Below are 6,000 nucleotides of genomic sequence, written 5' to 3' on the forward strand. Positions count from 1 at the left end.
CCGTTCATTCATGGAGTTTTGATTTGGCCATATTGGAGGATAATTTTTTGAGCTTTTATAGATTCTAAGTATTTGTTCTCCATCAGAGTATAACTAGGAAACTTTTATATCATTTCATATGGTTTTTTTTACCTGTTTGTTATTTCCTTTGTTCTGCAGGGCATTTTTTTATGTGATATAAGCCACTTTTATCTCCTGTGTTATTGGGATTCTAGTCAGAAACTTTCTGACTATTGCTTTTTATCTGCCAGTCTTGGGTTTGCAGTGTTCTGATTCATGTAGGACCTTGACATGCGTGACTAGATTATTTACTTGGGACTGATACATTTTTCTAACAGAGGTACTCATAGCTGTGCAATTTCTCTTAGAATGACTTCTACTTTTTCCCACAGAGTCTGAATATTTTTCCACTATGATCTGATATTTCAAAGGATTTTCTATCCTGATTCCTTCTGAGCGCCATGGACTGTTGAATACTCACCTGGTAATGTAGTTTCTTTCTCTGTTGATTCCTAGTTTCTTTCCATTGTAATCCAGCAAAATCCATTTTTTGGTGTAAGGTGAGAGTTGTTTTTGGAGTGAAAACAGGATCTACTGTTATAGTTCCATTACCTGCGGAAAAAATCTATATCCTGCTGCCGTGGGGCAAAACGACCGATGTGTGCAGATGTCTCTTAAATCTATTCATCCTGCAGTGGATTTTGAGGCTGACATTCCTTGACTTTGTGGTCTAATCTTCTATTTAGAGAGTAGGGTATTTAATTCCCCCGCTATGTTTATATGCATATCTGTTTGTCCCTTTATGTTGAGCAGCATCTGCTTTATGGAGCCATTGTAATGAAGATATATATATCATATATAAAAAGATTATTGTCTTTGCTGAATTGTTCCATTTATAAATCTGGACTGATATTTTTTGGCTCATCTGAACTGTTTCTTAATTGTTTTGAAAAAGTAAAATAGAAAAATGGAAGTGATACAAATAAAGCAGGATTTACAACTAGTTGATATATTACGTATTGTTGTCTCAGAAGTTGTTCTTCGGGTTACAAAACCTAGGCTCAAAGGTGATCAGTCAAGCAGTGACAGCACAGTCTGCTCCTTTTGGTGAACTAACAGAGATAAGCAGTGTAGTTACCTGCCTAGCACACGTGTGCGCACACACATTTATATGTGCTTACCAATGTACATATGATCTTTTCCTTTCTTCCTTTTTCCTTTCTCCTATCCTAGTTGTTCTGTCCTTTGGAGCACTTTTCTTCCCTTTCATTATGCAATATCTACTGTATATTTAGGATCTTATTATTCTCTCAGATTTTATTTTTTATTATTTTTTACACTTGGGAGACAATACATACACAAATATGAGTTTCATTTATTTCACTCATGAGTGTGGTCTCAAGCTGCCTCCATTTACCTACAATAGCCTCAAGATTATCCTTTTTCATAGCTGAGAAATATTCCATTGTATAAAAATACAACATCTTTTTATCCAGTTTTGATTTGTATTTTAAAATTACATTGTTCTACCCACCACAAGGATGATCTGGCCCGTGCTGGGCACCAGGAGGAGGCAGAGTGAAGCAAACCCCACTCTGGGCCCCGAGGCCGTGGCTGAGGACCTGCGCTCCCCGCTGCCCATGGCCCCCTTGCCGCTCCTGCTGCTCCTTTTAGTCGCAGCTGCACCATCAAAGCGAACCTTGCAGACAGGACGAAGCAGCTGCAGCTCACAATGGCCTGAAGGAATCAGCTCTAGGTGGATGTAAGCTCTCAGAGCAGAGAACCAGAAAACAAAGGAGAAGTGTGACAAAACCAGGCAAGCCCGAGATGAAGCTGTTTCAGAGAATTTCTCCCGTGGTCATGGAGGAGGTTAACCTCATGCAAATCCATCTTGGAAAACAGAAGACTTGTCAAGAAAGTGCGAAGCTTAGGCAACAAAGCTAACTGAAGAAAATCAAACGCTGATGAGAATCAGCATGTTACACCTGGCCAAGTGGAGGAAAGAGGTGACAAAGGTGGGGGGGCCACTGGGGATTTAGCTCAGCGGCATAAGCGCCTGCCTTTCAAACAGGCAGTTGTGAGTTCAATCCCTGGTACCGATAAAAATGAAAAAAAGACCAAAAAACAAAGAGGTGACAATGGGGGAGAGAAGCAATAACAATGAAGATGCCACCACAGACACAGCCAGAACTGCAGAGACCTGTGTTTCACTGGTGACAGAAGCGGACCAAAGAACTTCGAGTTCAAATCATGTCTGCCCAGGAGAAAAAGGAGGTATTTGCCACTGAGCTGCCAAAGCTCAAGAGCAAACTTGTGGAAGTAACTGAAGAAGTTAGTAACGTCAAATGAGAAAAGGCTGTTTTACATGCAGAAGGTCCTGAACAGAGAAAAGTCTTAGAACAATTCAGTCAAGTGTCCGTGTTGGCAGTAGAAGAATAGCAGATGCAAGGGAGCCTGGAGCAGGAGAGGACCTTCCAAAGGCAGCAGCGTCATCTGCATAAGAGATGTTCCCAGAATAAAATGGACTACAGTGTCAAAGCCATCTTCTGCTACAGGACACAGTCCCTGACCAGCAGCTTTGAAAGCTTTAGCTGAAAATGCAGAATTCATGCAGCAATTTGAAAAGAGATTTCACACCTTCCAAAGGTCAAAGAGATGGAGGAGCAACTAGAAAATAAAAGACTGCACGGAGATGCACAACCTCAAACAGCAACTGGTGCTTCTAGAAAAAGATAAGAGCAAACTGGAATTGGAATGTCAGGATGCGGAAGAAAATGGCAGAAATGTAAAGCATTCTGGTAGAAGGCAGGACGTGTATCTTATTCTTCATCTGTTAAGACCAAGGACGAAGCATTGGATATAATCAGTACTGAATGCCATGGGGAATAGCAAGATTGGTTTTTAAATTCCTGTCTAACTACAGACACACAGTAGAATAACTTCTGTCATCAAGTAGTTCACAATATTGAGACTTTCTCTCTTTTTTAGCTTTTACCAATTAATCCAAAATTAAGAAATTTTGCTTTCCTTTTAATGAACATTAGAGTAGCCAACTTTATGGTGAAAAGAAGACATAGGCACTGGAGATATTTAAGATTCAAATTTGAATGTCTTTGCTTAGAATCTGCTGTGGGTATCTCCAGCACAGACTCAGGCACCACTAAAAAATTAGAAGAAAATAGAACACGCTCTTTGAGGTCAGGTTTCAGAACTGGTTTGGAGAGACGTTGCATTCACATGAAACAGTCCGGAGTGTTCTTGGTGTTAAGAGTGTAGCCCACACTGCCTGTGTAAGGGCTGACGGTGAAAACAAAAGCTGGTCCCTGGCAGAGGAGGTTACCTCAGCACAGAGTTCAGCGGGTCCCAGTTAGCCCGGACTCCAGGAATGGCCTCTGTGACATACATTTATTTATTCACTTATCTGGCACCAGGGTGTGAACTCACTATTTTCCACATGCCAGCCAGGCGCTTATGCTGCTGAGCTCAATCTGCCACTCTGACATATGTGTATTTATTCAACTATTTTTTATGGTGCTGGGAATTGAGCGCAGGGCAACGTGCATGCAAGGAGGGCAGCGCTGCACCACCGAGCGCACCCTTGGCTCTGCAGCTCCCGGAAGCCAGGAGCTGTGGTGCATCCCCAGCAGCTGTGTGCAGGCTGCTTCATACTGTCAGTGTTTAGTAAATGTTCCTCTCATCAGTGACTTCAGTGAATTGCATGAATAAATTCTACTTCCAGGGTGTTCTTCAAAGGAGCAAGAAGTTCCCGGGATACAGGCCTTTAGGAATCTGAACCAGATTAAAGCAAGGACCCTAGTATAGCAGTTTTGAAGGAAATGAAGCAGAAGAGCAAAGTATGCGACTATTAAAGTTCTTTACTAAATGTCATCTTTGAAATTAACTCTATATCCATTCACTTTGAAATTCAAATATTAACGATCTCCTAGTATTTGAGTAGCATACTACATTGTTACAAAGATTTCTCCAACCTGCTCAATCCTTACTTCCCACCTGTTAGTCATTGTCTTGATTTTTTTCTTTTTCCAAAATTGTATATGGAGGAAAAAGACTGTAGCATTTTATTTTAATAGATAGAAGGCCTTCCTTGCATAGTCATAAACTAGATAATGGATCTTTGAAAAGTCAAAAAATTATAGTTTATATATAAGCGATCAATTTATAAGATAAGCACATCGTTTATGACTATGTATGCTACCTCACAAAGAGCTAACCAATAGTATTAAAACTCATGTTATTAACTCATATTTGTGTCCTGAATTATGTCATACATAGATATAAACACTGTATATCTAGGAAAGAACATATAACATGCTTAAAGTAGGAAAACCCCAACAAAACAGTATCAAAACTTCATTGTAAGTATTTAATTTAACCAAAGAGTGGACAGTCAAATAGTAGTTTATTTATTATAGAGAAGCAAGCCAGCTTTTTCACCTTTTAAATCTGTCAGCATTAGACCGTGTAATCATTACCATATCGGGTATGATACAGCTACTAACTCTTTATAACAAATAATTTTGTAAACTGTTACTAAAAGTTGAGTCAGTTGGGATAACATAAAGTATTAACTTAGGGTGTGTTACACTGGTGAAGAGACAGCTATGAGTGGGGTGCATGCCTAGAATCCCAGAGCTTACAGGATCACCATGAGGTCAGAGCCTGCCTGGGCACATAACGAGTCTAAGGCCAGCCTGACCTACAAAGTAAGACCCAAAGAATAGACATCACCCTCAGTCACCAAAGATTGGACGTTTATTCAGTTTTAGGGAGGTACTAGGCATCAAACCCACAAACTTATGCTTGCCAGGCAGGAAGTTATGCCACTGAGCTAAATCCAAAGCCTGAGTTTCAGTTCTTGGAGTATAATTTTTTATTTTTTATTTTCAGTTGGTGTATAATTGTGTAGACAAGGTATATCTCTTGCAACATATACATGGATGTTGTTTCTAAGATTTAATTGTAGGTAAAGTTAGCAGACAAGCAGAGATAGTTAAAGAGTCTCAGTGAAGTTTCTGGCAAATAAACAGTTAAACAGGAGAGAGAGAGAGAGAGAGAGAGAGAGAGAGAGAGAGAGAGAGAGAGAGTCAGAGATCACAATTAAGAACAAAACAGAGAAAGGATAAATCTCTCGAAATCTGCCAAGGCTCAAATTCCCTCCCCCTCCCCCTTCTATTAAACACAAAAGGAAAAAGGTGGGGAAGTGAGGGAGGTTATGTTAAAAAACAAAACCAAAACCCCCTTGGAATATAAAATACACACTAACTCCTAGATACGCACGTACCGTGGTGTGAGCACGCACACATTGCACTATCCTCTCACCATGTTAACACAGTGCAGGGCACACGCATCTCTTCCTTCTAACCCCGCCTTGAGTGCGAGGCTGCTGCAGATCTCTCAGGAGAAGCCAGGACAGCACAAGGAGCCACAACAGTGCTCATCTGACAACGTGCACATGGGAATGGATGGGGCCATGGCCAAATCAGGGGTCTCCAGCTGGAACAGCCAACCCAGGGGTAACAGCTCTCAAGGCTTGAGGCCCTTTCTTATCATCTGATAAAGGAGCCAGAGGGAAAAAAGCATCCCACAACAGTTATGTGCTTCCTGCCTCACTCCAAGGTACTAGCTGTCTGTCTCCTTTCTCTTCCCTTTCCAATAAAGTAAGTTTGACTCTCCTTCTAAAACTTGAATCTCTACTTATTTCACAGGTATAAAGTGATACAAACTCTACCTGTGATCCACCCTCATCAGACACAAAGTCAGGCTCCCAAGCAGCAGGTGCTGCCCTGCAGATACTGGGTGTCGTGGTCGCCTCTCCCCTGACTGGTGGCTATGGTTTCTGCCTCCCCCTTAAGGGAGGGAAGTCTCATCCTCCTTGTTCACGAAGGCTGGGGCCTGTGTGGACCACATGGGAATAAGTAGAGTCTTGGTGCCAGGCCTCAGGCCACCCAATGGGACACTCTAGGGATTCCATTCGATCGA

At 41.5% G+C, this 6,000-nt stretch overlaps 1 pseudogene; it reads left to right on the forward strand.

The window, feature by feature from the left end:
- Nucleotides 1–1,541: 1,541 nt before the first annotated feature.
- LOC100720738 (shootin-1-like) lies at nt 1,542–2,864 on the forward strand (annotated as a pseudogene).
- Nucleotides 2,865–6,000: the final 3,136 nt, after the last annotated feature.

This window comes from Cavia porcellus, unplaced genomic scaffold (assembly GCF_034190915.1).
Source record: "Cavia porcellus strain 051 isolate PalLab524CR breed Dunkin Hartley unplaced genomic scaffold, mCavPor4.1 scaffold_53, whole genome shotgun sequence".
Taxonomy (NCBI): Eukaryota; Metazoa; Chordata; class Mammalia; order Rodentia; family Caviidae; genus Cavia; species Cavia porcellus.